At 42.2% G+C, this 15,000-nt stretch overlaps 2 protein-coding genes and 1 long non-coding RNA gene across 3 annotated transcripts in view; 1 reads left to right on the top strand and 2 right to left on the bottom strand.

Moving 5' to 3' along the window:
- LOC135097289 (uncharacterized) overlaps window positions 1-716 on the bottom strand; it is a 2,144-nt gene extending 1,428 nt beyond the window's left edge. The window contains exon 1 of the long non-coding RNA XR_010265567.1: window positions 1-716. This exon is cut by the window's left edge and continues 40 nt beyond it. This is a non-coding gene — a long non-coding RNA (uncharacterized LOC135097289).
- Window positions 1-15,000, bottom strand: part of LOC135097283 (uncharacterized) — a 46,919-nt gene that overhangs the window by 5,277 nt on the left and 26,642 nt on the right. The window lies entirely within an intron of this gene.
- LOC135097285 (RB1-inducible coiled-coil protein 1-like) overlaps window positions 1-15,000 on the top strand; it is a 55,117-nt gene that overhangs the window by 34,978 nt on the left and 5,139 nt on the right. The window contains exon 8 of the transcript XR_010265562.1: window positions 12,020-12,088. The gene's annotated coding sequence lies outside the window, so the exon portion shown is untranslated. The remainder of the gene's footprint in view (window positions 1-12,019; window positions 12,089-15,000) is intronic.

Below are 15,000 nucleotides of genomic sequence, written 5' to 3'. Positions count from 1 at the left end.
CTCGGTCCAGAAATAATTTTCATTGCCGGTGACCAAGTCCTTAAGTTCGTTCCATTGGCAGGAAAAGTTTGAGCACAGTACCGTCCCACACATAAGAACATAAGAAATAAGGGAAGCTGCAAGAAGCGACCAGGCTTACACGTGGCAGTCCCTGTATGAAACACTCCTACCTATTTCCATCTGTTATCCCCATCCATAAACTTGTCTAATCTTCTCTTAAAGCTCTCTAGTGTCCTGGCACTAACTACATGATTACTGAGTCCGTTCCACTCATCTACCACTCTATTTGAGAACCAATTTTTTCCTATCTCCTTCCTAAACCTAAATTTTTCAAGCTTGAACCCGTTATTTCTTGTTCTACCTTGGTTGCTGATCCTAAGAATTTTGCTTACATCTCCCTTGTTATAACCCCTATACCACTTAAAGACTTCTATCAGGTCCCCTCTTAACCTATGTCTCTCTAGAGAATGTAAATTTAACCGCTTCAACCTCGCTTCGTAAGGAATACTCCTCATCCCCTGAATCCTTTTAGTCATTCTCCTCTGTACTGATTCTAATAGACCTATATCTTTCCTGTAATGTGGGGACCAGAACTGCACAGCGTAGTCTAGATGAGGTCTGACCAGCGCCAAGTATAACTTTAATATTACTTCCGGCCTTCTACTTTTAACACTCCTGCAGAAGCCATCATGAAATGCCCTGTACTGCTTGTCAATGCTTGTGTTCAGCCTGTAGTCCACCAGCAGGTACACTTACTTCTGCCTGTAGAAGAGAGACCCAATCAGATGTCAGTTCTTAGATACAAAAAGGGGGCATTTAATTTGAAGGGTGTGTTGAAAGCTCCCTCCTGCAAGAGTTCAAGTCATAGGAAAGAGGGAATACAAGGCAGGCATGAAGTTCCAGGGTTCGTCAGAGACATGGATAAATGATTGAAAATACTGGGTAACGCTTGCTGACTGAATTTTGCACATAAAAGTTGGTCGGCTGAAAAAAAAAAAAATCTTTACGTCTTTTGTGTGCTATTAAACCAAGTAATAAAATATGAAAATTTTTTGCCACCATCATCAAGCAGAGAGCAAGAAAATGGCAAAATTAGGTAAATACTCTGTACATTATCTCGGGTCTGCGATGTACACTACCCCTGGAACGAATAATTTTTTTTTCCTCTATATGACCTTACTGTATCCATTCAAGTTATACAGTTAACATACCCGTATATAAATTCTGGTACACATGAAAGCAACACCCCGTGTTTTGATGCCAAATGTTAGCGGGGCACTGGTAAAGACTGTTGATATTGTGCGCCTCAACGTTTTCCCTACGGTGCCGCTGGTCTGTTTACATCCTGTCTCCCAATGTCCTCCCTGAGTTGTCGCTTTCTTCTCTGAACGTACAACCCGTCCTTTCACACCTTGGTTCTTCTTTCCTGACATGTTTGTACAACAACCACAACACATGTACAGACTAGGGTTTTACAGCACCACTACAAACTCGTATCTGTCGCCTCAGGTTTGTTGGGTGTTTTGGAGAAACCGGCGGGTCTGATATCGCCCAGTGTTCCTTTCATCACCGCGCGGTCTTGGCTGTCGTAATATCCTGTCAGTACAAATAATACTTGCTCGACTCTCTTAGGGGGTAAATTCGCAGTTTCAACCAATGCTTTCATCCTCTATACCTTTCACTAAAGCTAGGAAGCACAGGAATCTGGTGGGATATTTTTGACATTCCAGAAAAAAGTTTAAGGATGACAAGCAACATATTTCGAAAACGGGATTTTTCTACATGATCTTAACCCAACGTAACCAACCTAACCTAATCGGAAAGGGCTTCGTCTCTCTTGGACTCTCCCTTAAGGTCACTAACCTAACCTCCTAACCCACACACAAGGTAAACTGATGTAAAGTAACATTTTGTCACCTCCTACATTGTCAGTCATCACTGCATACCAGCAGTAATTACTTAACGAAAAATACCAGAAGAATTTGAGGGAACTGGCGGTAAACTGCACTTCATATATTGACAGCCAGCACACGTCTCTCTTCCGTGTCCATGGTGAAAGTGACGCACCACAGACAGTCCCGGGTGCTCCTTCCTCCTCTAAACACACGTGCCTACATGTGATTGGCTGTCAGATTTCCGTGTGACCTGATTCACAGCAGGTAACTCCACGTTATCACAAGTCTTAACACGTGTGTCAACGTCACGTCACCATCGCGCACGTGCACTGTTGATGATAAACATACGAACACACTCAGCATCCTACGAGAGACGACTACTGGTGGACTTGAGCTAGAATTGACTTGAATCTTTGACATTCTCATCTGAAGTTGTTATTAATTTCCGACAGGGTAAAATAAGGCTAGAAATGCTCCAAACAGTGAGATGTAGACCCTGCCAGGGGCTATACTTACCTACGGTGTATTGATTGAAACTGCAATAATACCTTTTTGGGATTTGCCAGATAAAACATGAGTCCCTGTAGAAACCAGTGGAAAGTATTTCAAATTAATTATGTAGCAGAAGACTAGAAATAGATATGAAATCACTGAGAGCCTTGTTGCGAGTATTTAGCTTATAATAACTGTTGTGTAGAATGTGCATCACCAGATTCCGTGGAAACTGTTACCATAAACACTTAGGATCAATGTTTTGTAGCTTTCAGGTGCAGTGCATCAAGATGTATCACGAGAGACGGTTTTAGAGTGTGCTTCTCCAGATAACTGAGGGAGCGTTGACCAGCCCCTGCATTAACACAGCCGGCGATCACCACATCCATCCACCCACTCACCCTTCCTCCTAACCATTCACTCACCCATCCACCTATCCATCAGCACAACATTTCACCCATACACAGAGCAATTAATCCACCCAACTGGCTATCTACCCAGTCCACCTTTCCATACATCCACCTACTCCCACATCCGTCCTTCAGCCGAAATAATAACAGTGCTATGCCACCGACAGCAACTACTACTACCACTGCTACTACTATTACTACTACTACTACTACTACTACTACTACTACTACCACCTTTCACACTTCCATTCCTTATTCCTCATTCCTCAGGAAAGAGATCAGAACAAACTGATCCTGAACATTAATAAAGAAGTGAATGAGGTTGTTAGTGGTGAGTCGATAATAAGTTGGCTTATCTTTAAACTAGACAGGAAATCCTCATCGCAGTATGCACACACACACACACACACACACACACACACACACACACACACACACACACACACACACACACACACACACACACACTCGAAGCAAAGACCAAATTCTTCGACATTAAAAAGGCTTTCATCTCGACTCCTTTGAAAAGACTGTGGTGGAAGGTAAAGAGGTTTTCATCCTGTACTGTCGTGATTCTAGTCATCGTTTAATTAACAAGGATTCTGCATCATCAGTGCGAGAAACACACATAATAATAATAATAGTAAGAGTAATAATAATAATAATAATAATAATAATAATAATAATAATAATAATAATAAACTATGTGGCCCATGAAAAATGTTCTTGAGAAATGCTCAAAGCGTTTTACCATTCAAATGTCCTGTTTCTTCCTAACTGACAAATTAAAATCGCCAGTTTCTCTCTCTCTCTCTCTCTCTCTCTCTCTCTCTCTCTCTCTCTCTCTCTCTCTCTCTCTCTCTCTCTCTCTCTCTCTCTCTCTCTCTCTCTCTCTCTCTCTCAAAATGTGTGTATATAATATAAATTCACATGGTTATGTAAGTGATACGATCTCTCTCTCTCTCTCTCTCTCTCTCTCTCTCTCTCTCTCTCTCTCTCTCTCTCTCTCTCTCTCTCTCTCTCTCTCTCTCTCTCTCTCTCTCTCTCTCTCTCTCTCTCTCTCTCTGTGTGTGTGTGTGTTTCAGGAGATGACAGGAGAAGCAATGTGGAAGACACGCGTGGTATTCGTCACTGTTTTCAGTAAGTCGTATTGTTAGGCACATGTTTACTTAATATAAACAATACAAATATTAATAATTTTTTTGTGTGGTGTATTCCAGTGCGTGCATGCGTGCGTGCGTGCGTGTATAAGTATTTATTTTCGATTTATTTCTGTTGCTGTATTAATTTGAATCTCTCTCTCTCTCTCTCTCTCTCTCTCTCTCTCTCTCTCTCTCTCTCTCTCTCTCTCTCTCTCTCTCTCTCTCTGTGTGTGTGTGTGTGTGTGTGTGTGTGTGTGTGTGTGTGTGTGTGTGTGTGTATACAGCCTGCGTCTTCCTGACCGGCTATGCTTCTCATATCAAGTGAGCAAGTGAGTATGAAAAGAATATTACACACACACACACACACACACACACACACACACACACACACACACACACACACACACACACACACACACACACACACACACACACACACACACACACACACACACACACACACACACACAATCATCATCATCATCATCATTTCTTCTCTCGCATTACAAGTCTGTATTATGATATTGTTAACTCTCTCTCTCTCTCTCTCTCTCTCTCTCTCTCTCTCTCGACGAAGTCCGTATATGTTTCCTTTCATCGCACCACATCAGGAAAGGCAGCACACATTTCGGTAAAAAAAAAAAACAGAAGCAAAACCGAAGTGTAATTTGTAGAAGTGAGGCTAAGGCTCTTGTAACGCTTTGTTGACAGGAGCACAACAAGTAGAAGAGACAACCATGAAGATAACGGAGATATTAACCAAGGTCTGTATTATGAAACTTTTCCAGGTGTTATCTTCACTACTTCTGACAGATTGTAGAAGTTACTGAGGGCTTTCAAGGATGGCTTTACGATTGTAGTTGGCGTTTTAACAACTAATCTGTATCATCAAGGGAAACAAAAAAGAAACATATTTAAAGATACGGCACCAATGATTTTTGTGACTTGTGAATTCAATATCATCATACTTGCTCTGTTCCTTCCCCTAATGTCCACTTGCCTGCGATCTGGCATGGAACCTTCCCTAAACTTTCCCAGTGTAGCCCAGTCTCTCATAGCCAGCGATCTTTCCCAGAAATTTTTCATTCTCTTCCAGCCCAGCCTTTCCAGGTCCATGGCACGTCTCTTCCCCACCCTCAACCCACACCTTCCTACTCTCTCCTATAGCCTCTCCTTCTCCCTTCCCACCTTCCAATCCCAGAGCAGAGGGAAACGTGCACCGCTCTTTCCTCCATCATGTTCGACGCATTCCAAACTGATTGTCTTTCATGGGAGGGTAAAACACGAAAACACTTAAACGGTTCTTTGTTCAGTCCCTGCGTGGGGTGTACACAATCCGAGGCCCTCCAACTCTCCTTTCCTATTTCATTATTTTCATCAAAGTTTCCCTGACAATAAGACAGCTATGACAGTTCTTCCTCTTTGTTCCTTCACCCACAGGACAGAGAAAAGTAAGGATCGATATCTGTGCTGAACCCAATCGAGTAACCTTCACGCCGAGTCATCTTGATCTCAGTAAGGACCAGTTTAGATACAAGATGGGGATTACTAATAAGTCTCAATGGTGTGTGTGTGTGTTCACAGCCGAGTAATATTAGCCACTTTACTGCAGGTTTCAACAGCATTCTAGCATTTCGCCTCTCTTCTCTCCACTTCATACATCAACAGTTAGACATCCTGGCGTGTGATTATGACATAAAATTCAGTAACTGGCAAGACGCAAAGTTAAACTGGCAAGCTATGAAAATTTCGGCACGCCCTTACACCAATACGACTTTCCAAATACGAGAAAAGACCACTGGCAAAATAATAGCAACAAATTCTACAGTCACCCCTGCTACAGGTGAGTCGCGCACTTTCGCTCTTCTCTTCTCTCCTCATTCCATTATGGCTGAAAGTTATAGATTTTCTTTGTATTTCTTTTCACTCTTACTGAAAGACTAACACATACACACACACACATTCTCTCTCTCTCTCTCTCTCTCTCTCTCTTTCTCTCTCTCTCTGAACATCTTTCAGTGTAGCATCAACAAAAATAAAATAAGTAAATAAATGAAATAAGATAATAGATTAATAGATAAAATAAAAAAAAATAAAAAACAAGGTCATTTTCTTCAATATCGTTTGCCTTTGATTTGTCTTGTAAAGGTAAAAACGCAAAAGAAAATAATAATGATAATCTTTTCTCTTTTTTCTTTCTTCTGCAGGCAGTCCAAGAGAAGTACGTGGATAAATGCAACAACGTATGTAATGCTGATGCAAGTCCCTTATAACTACCTTAGTCGTGTGTTCTCACCCCATCAGAACCTGAAGTTAGGGTGAGAAGTCTTCAGTGTGATTCCAGAAGATGCACAGCTATCGTGGAAGACAATTGCGTTAAATATAATGGTTACAGTATGAAAGTATGCAATTCATTCTGAAGCCATCGAGTAAGAAAGTCAAGAATCCCCTCGTTAAATACGGTGCTGTCAACTCTGGGGGAAGAGCAACGATAGCATTAAAAGATCTGCTGCCCTTTACGAACTGCACCGTAACCGCCAACCCTGCCAACGACGTGGGCGCCGCCACCGACCTCTCCCTCACCAAAGAAACCTCCTTTATCGCAATTTCCCAATGTGAGACTCCGTACTTGTGCCTGTGTGAGACTTATGGTGGTGAAGGTGGCACGTGAGTCCACCATCACAACAACAACAACAACAACAACAACAACAACATAATCCTTTCTTCTTCTTTAGGGACAGCATTTATAAACTTTTTTTTAACCATTTCTTTGTACTTGGTCCCTCTCTTTAATACATTAAAAAACAATACTAATAGTAAAAGAAATCCTCACAAATGGGGGGTGGTAACACAAACCGCGCAACACACACACACACACACACACACACACACACACACACACACACACACACACACACACACACACACACTTTCCTCATCGTCTCTCTCTCTCTCTCTCTCTCTCTCTCTCTCTCTCTCTCTCTCTCTCTCTCTCTCTCTCTCTCTCTCTCTCTCTCTCTCTCTCTCTCTCTCTCTCTCTCTCTCTCTCTCTCTCTCTCTCTCTCTCTCTCTCTCTCTCTCTCTCTCTCTCTCTCTCTCTCTCTCTCTCTCTCTCTCTCTCTCTCTCTCTCTCTCTCGCTCCGTAATAATGATTTTTTTTCCCTGCTCTCCTCAATCATTGTTTTTCTTTCCCAGGTTATGTGTCATTTGGGGAAATTAAAAAAGTAATCAGGTAACAGGTGCTTTAACTTGCAGAGCAACTTCAAGGACCTTCCCCAGCGACTGGAGGGTTCCAATTTTTTAGACTCGTCTCAGACCGGCTCATACGGACCCCACAGTTCTTATTGAGGTTGTTCTTGGCATTGCGCAATATTGCACCACACCTGCACGAAAATGCTGTGTCGCTGCTGCCCAGGCCTCACTACCCGGGACCCTCCCCGACCACCAACCATCACACCAAGAGTCGCGCCACCGTGAAGGTTGCGGCGAACGACATGTTGCTATAAGTGACGCTGTGTTTTCAATGCGTGGAGCTTCATCTGCATTTTGATTACACTTTCGTGTTCACGAGAGTTTTTCCTAATAATTTATTTCATTATTCAATGATTAACTGTTAGAAATAGCGAACATAAGTAAAATATGTTATACACTTTTTTTTTTAACATCTTCACAGTTCAATTCGTCGTAATACCATTTTCTGCTTTTTTTTTTTTTGTCAAGTTCTTACAATACATGTTGATTGTACAGTCACTGGTGAGTCTGATGGGGTCAACAAAACTGGCTATCCTGTATATGAAGTGTGTTATGACAAATAATTTGCGCATTTTTCGCGCTCCAGCTCGAGCTGTAGTGATGAGGCGAGAGTTGCGTGAGTTGCCAGTCAGAAACTTTCCCTCACATGCAGATCAATCAAAATATGCAAAATACGGCAAAGCGGTGGCTCTCATGAAGGAATGTCATAAAACAAGAAAGACGCGCCGTCAAAAGTTACCTCCATGAAGGAGTTAACGAGACTGAAAGCGCTATTTTTCTATGCGATGGACGCCAATAGGTGCTCCCACCAAATCATCGTCGTGCCCTCCAGAGGGCACCGGTGGGTTGTAGAGATGTGCGCTAACTAAATTAGAACCCGCAGGGGGAAGCTCCTGCTGACGGAATAACAAATAATAATAAATAAATAATTAAATAAGTAAATGAATAAATAAATAAAAAATAAATAAAATAAAAAAAAATGTGTGTGTGTGTGTGTGTGTGTGTGTGTTTCAAACAGTCTGCATCACTATGATCAGGTTAGTTTCCTGACCTCATCTGAGCTTTAATTTTTCCCCTCGTAGGCTATTGAAATCCAAGGACTAGGGCAGAGATCGACGCAAAAACAACCCTGCGCTTCACTTGGAACGGATTTCAGAGTAACATTGGCAACCCTGGTTACTACACACTCACACAATGACAACCCTGATTACTACACTCTCACACATTAGCAACCCTGATTACTACACTCTCACATATTGGCAACCCTGATTACTACACACTCACACATTGGCAACCCTGATTACTACACTCTCATGTATTGGCAACCCTGATTACTACACTCTCACACATTGGCAACCCTGATTACTACACGGTCACACATTGGCAACCCTGATTACTACACACTCACACATTGGCAACCCTGATTACTACACGGTCACACAATGGCAACCCTGATTACTACACTCTCACACATTGGCAACCCTGATTACTACTACACACTCACACATTGGCAACCCTGATTACTACACGGTCTCACAATGGCAACCCTGATTACTACACACTCACACATTGGCAACCCTGATTACTACACGGTCACACAATGGCAACCCTGATTACTACACTCTCACACATTGGCAACCTTGATTACTACACACTCACATTCTTGGATGGAGGAGACAAGAGCACAGTGAAAAATGTCACCGATACTGAAATCAAAGTATGTGAAAGGTCTTACCCACTGACGCACAAACGCAAACTCCTCGCGTGATTACAGAACCATATTGTAAAACGTTTCGGCGTCTCAGCTCGACTCTTACTAGGTGTGACTGGCGATTGCTAAAGTGATTTTGATTCTAATGATAGTCTAACAAGAATTTTATACTACTGATGAACAAAACACCCATGAGAACCCGGCGCATTATCCCTGTGGCTTTTGAAAATAGTCTTTATGAGAAACCAAACGCATTTCAGAAAAGGGACCTTGACATGCCTGGCGGTGCAACATCTACAGGCTAAAGATCTGTGTTCAGAAATGCTTTGCTCTCTCACCACGACTATTCTCAAAAGCCACAGAGATGATTTGCTTGATTAAAAAAAGAGAGAAAATAAATAAATAGATAAAAATCGGCCTTAAAAACTCACGTAACTGCACCTATATACAGCCTTTTGAATGTAGCGGAGGTGTGCCGCAGTTTGCTCACCTGACTCCAGGCAAAAAGTACACGTTAGAAGTGAAGGAGTGCTTTACAACAGTGCACTGTGACATACTGACGACACTTGAAGAATGGACGGAACCAGAGAAGCCACGAGTGCTGGAAAAGACAGAACTCCAGACGACAACAGACACCACCATCACCATCCAGCTGCCCGTCCTGCAGAACCCTCCACGGTCTGTGTGACTGTGTGTGTGTCAGAGAGAGAGAGAGAGAGAGAGAGAGAGAGAGAGAGAGAGAGAGAGAGAGAGAGAGAGAGAGAGAGAGAGAGAGAGAGAGAGAGAGAGAGAGAGAGAGAGAGAGAGAATATGTCTTATTTGCTCATATGAAGTTCTATTTGTACTATACGTATTTACTTGACTGTGTGTGTGTGTGTGTGTGTGTGTGTGTGTGTGTGTGTGTGCTGCGAAAAAGGCCAAAGTTCATGTGTTTATCCCGCCGGTCGTGCTCTAGTTGTACCCTAACCCACTCAGTGATTGGTTACTGGTGGCAGAATGCACTGGATATTGTTGAGGAAATACAGCGGCGGCGGCGACGAACATCACACGAAGAAGCAAGACACTGAAAAGAAAGCACTGGTAATGGTTCGCACAGGAAGGGAGTTGTTACTTTAAGAAGTTTAATTCAATGGACTTTTGAAATCAATTGGGGAATTAGTCAAAGTCTGGTATCTCTTCCCGGCTTGCGTAGCAACAGGGGTAAGAGGACAGCGAAGCAAAGAAGACTTATCAGATTCGTCAACCTCATTGGCGCGGCGTAATTATCTGGGATTTGTTTGAGCTGGCTTAAGACCTTACCATTATAGAATTAATTTTATCGTATTAAGGGCTCCCCATTCTCTGGAATTAGGTGAAAAAATTCGCCTCTATAACCTGGCCAAGCAGGAGAAATTACGTTTATTCACGGGGTAAATTTATCATAGAAGTGGTCAACACAGTGACGCTGAGAGGGGGAAAAAGTAAGGACAAAAGGAAACTGAGGAGAGGAGGGGAAGGGGGAGGGGTTAGTCACATGATACTGAGACTGTCTGGTCATCCCCGCACATTACATGGGCCTTAGCCTAAAAAAAAAAAAAATAGAAATATACATAATTAATTTCCAGCACTACACCACTACCACCACCACCACCACCATGGCTGCCAGATGAAAGAAGAGGAGGGAGAGGAGGAGGAAGAAGAAGAAGAAGAGGAGGAGGAGGAGGAGGAGGAGGAGGAGGAGGAGAAGAGGTGCTCTGTGAAGACCAAACAGCATTTCACAGCTCTTCCTGACTACCCAAAGCACATCAAACTGGACAAGCACAGGTTAGAGAGAGAGAGAGAGAGAGAGAGAGAGAGGAGAGAGAGAGAGAGAGGAGAGAGAGAGAGAGAGAGAGAGAGAGAGAGGAGAGAGAGGAGAGAGAGAGAGAGGTTATAGGTATCTTGTTGTTATTCTTCTTGTTTTTCTTCTTCTTCTTCTTCTTCTTCTTCTTCTTCTTCTTCTTCTTCTTCTTCTTCTTCTTCTTCTTCTTCTTCTTCAATTTGAATTAGTAGTAGTGGTGGTGGTGGTGGTGGTGGTGGTGGTTGTTGTTGTTGTTGCTGTTGTTGTTATATTAAAAGTAGTAGTAGTAGTAGTAGTAATGATAATAACAATAAAAATAATAATAGTAATAGTAATAGTATTGGTATATTTAAGGACACACACACACACACACACACAACACACACACACACACACACACACACACACACACACACACACACACACACGCACACACACACACACACACACACACACACCACACACACACACACCACACACACACACATATATACATACACACTGCCCCCCTCTCCCCCTCCTCTCCCCCCCCACAGGTTGGCCTCTCCCCCTCCACCACCACCACCACCACCACCACCATCACTGACTTTATATTAACAGATTTATATATTGAAGATATTTTTCCTTTTAGTTTTGAAGAAGAGGAGGAGGAAAAGGAAGAGGAAAGGAGGAGGAGGAGGAGGAGGAGGGTTAGGTGTGGCCCTCCTTCCCCCTCCCACACCACTGCAGTCCCAGCCTCTGATTGGCCAGCCCTCAGCCAATCAGGAGAGAGACTTTATGGCCTTGCAGATAAGTATGTTGTGGTACTGACCCCCTCCTAGTCACCCTTGTCATATCCCCTGTGCCACTTGAAGACCCCCACCAGACCCCCTCTTAGTCACCCTTGTCATGTCCCCTGTACCAAAACACTAACTACTACTACTACTACTACAACTACTACTACTACTACTTCAGGTGGAGGAAGGCCGAAGGGAACTGGAGGAGGAGAGAAAGAGACACAGGCTGGAGGTTGAAAACATAAGGTCTAGATTTAGAATGATGACAACGACCACAGCCACCACCAGCACCTCCCCCACTAGCCTGCCTTTCTCTTCAAGTCCCAGCGAGGAGCGCCCGCCCTCCTCCCCACCCTCCTCTCTCAGCAGATGGGAGGTGAGAGGGAGAGAAAGAGACAAAGAGAGAAAGAGGGAGAGGACACCCACAATTCACACTGGAAATGTTCTGTCTTACTCTAATGCCTCTCTTTAATTGCTCAGGGCCTGGACAGACTGAGAGAGGAACTGATGAAAGAGAGAGAGATAGAGATTGAAGAGAGAATTGCAAGTGTAAGAGAGGAAGAAAGGAGGAAATTAGATGACGAAAAACAGGTAAGACAGACAGAGAGAGGGAGAGAGAGAATGTAATGATTAAAAACAATGATTGGATGGTAATTGGTGCAAGAAAAGAACGACGTTTGTTGTGAAGGACAGGCAGGAGACGGGGGAAAGAAACACACAGAGGAATGAAGAAAAACATGAACAAAACACAAGACAACAACAAATTCAACATCAGAACGACACAATACACAGACAGAAATACAAACCCAAGCTATCTACACATGAAAAACACATTTACACACCTGAAAACATAACACATTACACACTTACACATCTGAAAATGCCCAAAAACTGTGTCCCTCCTCTACCTGGCTGTTGCTCACACCTGCACCACCAACACTTTATTTGAATTAGTGTGATATGAGTAAACCACAGAAACTTTCAATCAAGTCATTACAGACACTGCCACACACACCCAGACACTGCCACACACACCCAGAAACTGCCACACACACCCAGACACTGCCACACACACCCAGACACTGCCACACACACCCAGACACTGCCACCACACACCCAGACACTGCCACACACACCCAGACACTGCCACACACACCCAGACACTGCAACACACACCCAGACACTGCCACACACACTCAGACACTGCCACACACACCCACACACTGCCAAACACACCCAGACACTGCCACACACACCCAAACACTGCCACACACACCCAAACTTCAACCAGATGGCACCACTGCTATAACATCTATTTCTAAAGCTGAACTCTTTGCTCAAACCTTTGCTAAAAACTCTACCTTGGATGATTCTGGGCTTGTTCCTCCCTCTCCTCCACCCTCTGACTACTTCATGCCACGTATTAAAATTCTTCGCAATGATGTTTTCCATGCCTTCGCTGGCCTAAACCCTTGGAAGGCTTATGGACCTGATGGGGGTCCCTCCTATTGTTCTCCGAAACTGTGCCTCCATGCTTGCACCTTGCTAGTCAAACTCTTTCAGCTCTGTCTGTCAACATCTACCTTTCCTTCTTGCTGGAAGTTTGCCTACATTCAACCTGTTTCTAAAAAGGGTGACCGCTCTAATCCCTCAAACTACCGTCCTATTGCTTTAATTTCCTGCCTATCTAAAGTTTTTGAATCTATCCTCAACAGGAAGATTCTTAAACATCTATCACTTCACAACCTTCTATCTGATCGCCAGTATGGGTTCCGTCAAGGCCGCTCTACTGGTGATCTTCTGGCTTTCCTTACTGAGTCTTGGTCATCCTCTTTTAGAAAATTTGGTGAAACTTTTGCTGTTGCCTTGGACATATCAAAAGCCTTTGATAGAGTCTGGCACAAAGCTTTGATTTCAAAACTACCCTCCTACGGTTTCTATCCTCTCTGTAACTTCATCTCAAATTTCCTTTCTGACCGTTCTATTGCTGCTGTGGTAGACGGTCACTGTTCTTCTCCTAAATCTATTAACAGTGGTGTTCCTCAGGGTTCTGTCCTGTCACCCACTCTCTTCTTATTATTCATTAATGATCTTCTAAACCAAACTTCTTGTCCTATCCACTCCTATGCTGATGATACCACCCTGCACTTTTCCACGTCTTTTCATAGACGTCCAACCCTTCAGGAGGTACACACATCACGCAGGGAAGCCACAGAACGCCTGACTTCTGATCTTTCTAAAATTTCTGATTGGGGCAGAGCAAACTTGGTATTGTTCAATGCCTCAAAAAATCAATTCCTCCATCTATCAACTCGACACAATCTTCCAGACAACAATCCCCTCTTCTTCAATGACACTCAACTGTCCCCCTCTTCTACACTGAACATCCTCGGTCTGTCCTTTACTTATAATCTGAACTGGAAACTTCACATCTCATCTCTAGCTAAAACAGCTTCTATGAAGTTAGGTGTTCTGAGACGTCTCCGCCAGGTTTTCTCACCCCCCCAGCTGCTAACTCTGTACAAGGGACTTATCCGTCCATGTATGGAGTATGCTTCACATGTCTGGGGGGGTTCCACTCATACTGCTCTTCTAGACAGGGTGGAGTCAAAAGCTTTTCGTCTCATCAACTCCTCTCCTCTAACTGACTGTCTTCAGCCCCTCTCTCACCGCCGCAATGTTGCATATCTAGCTGTCTTCTACCGCTATTTTCATGCCAACTGCTCTTTTGATCTTGCTAACTGCATGCCTCCACTCCTTCCGCGGCCTCGCTGCACAAGACTTTCTTCTTTCTCTCACCCCTATTCTGTCCACCTCTCTAACGCAAGAGTTAACCAGTATTCTCAATCATTCATCCCTTTCTCTGGTAAACTCTGGAACTTCCTGCCTGCTTCTGTATTTCCACCTTCCTATGACTTGAATTCCTTCAAGAGGGAGGTTTCAAGACACTTATCCACCAATTTTTGACCACTGCTTTGACCCTTTTAAGGGACTGGCATTTCAGTGGGCATTTTTTTTATTAGATTTTTGTTGCCCTTGGCCAGTATCCTTCCTACATAAAAAAAAAAAAAAAAAAAAAAAAAAATAATATATATATATATATATAATATATATATATATATATATATATATATATATATATATATACATATATATATATATATATATATATATATATATATATATATATATATATATATATATATATATATATATATATATATATATATATATATATATATATATATATATACTCGTATATATATATAATATATAATATATATATATATATGTATAATATATAATATATATATATATATATATATATATATATATATATATATATATATATATATATATATATATATATATATATATATATATATATATATATATATATATATATATAATATATATATATATATATATATATATAAATATATATATAATATTATATAAATATATATATATATGTATATATATAATATATATATATATATATA

This window comes from Scylla paramamosain, unplaced genomic scaffold (assembly GCF_035594125.1).
Source record: "Scylla paramamosain isolate STU-SP2022 unplaced genomic scaffold, ASM3559412v1 Contig16, whole genome shotgun sequence".
In the NCBI taxonomy this organism is placed as follows: Eukaryota; Metazoa; Arthropoda; class Malacostraca; order Decapoda; family Portunidae; genus Scylla; species Scylla paramamosain.
The sequence above is the reverse complement of the archived record's forward strand: the minus strand, read 5'-3'. Positions and strand labels throughout refer to the sequence as shown.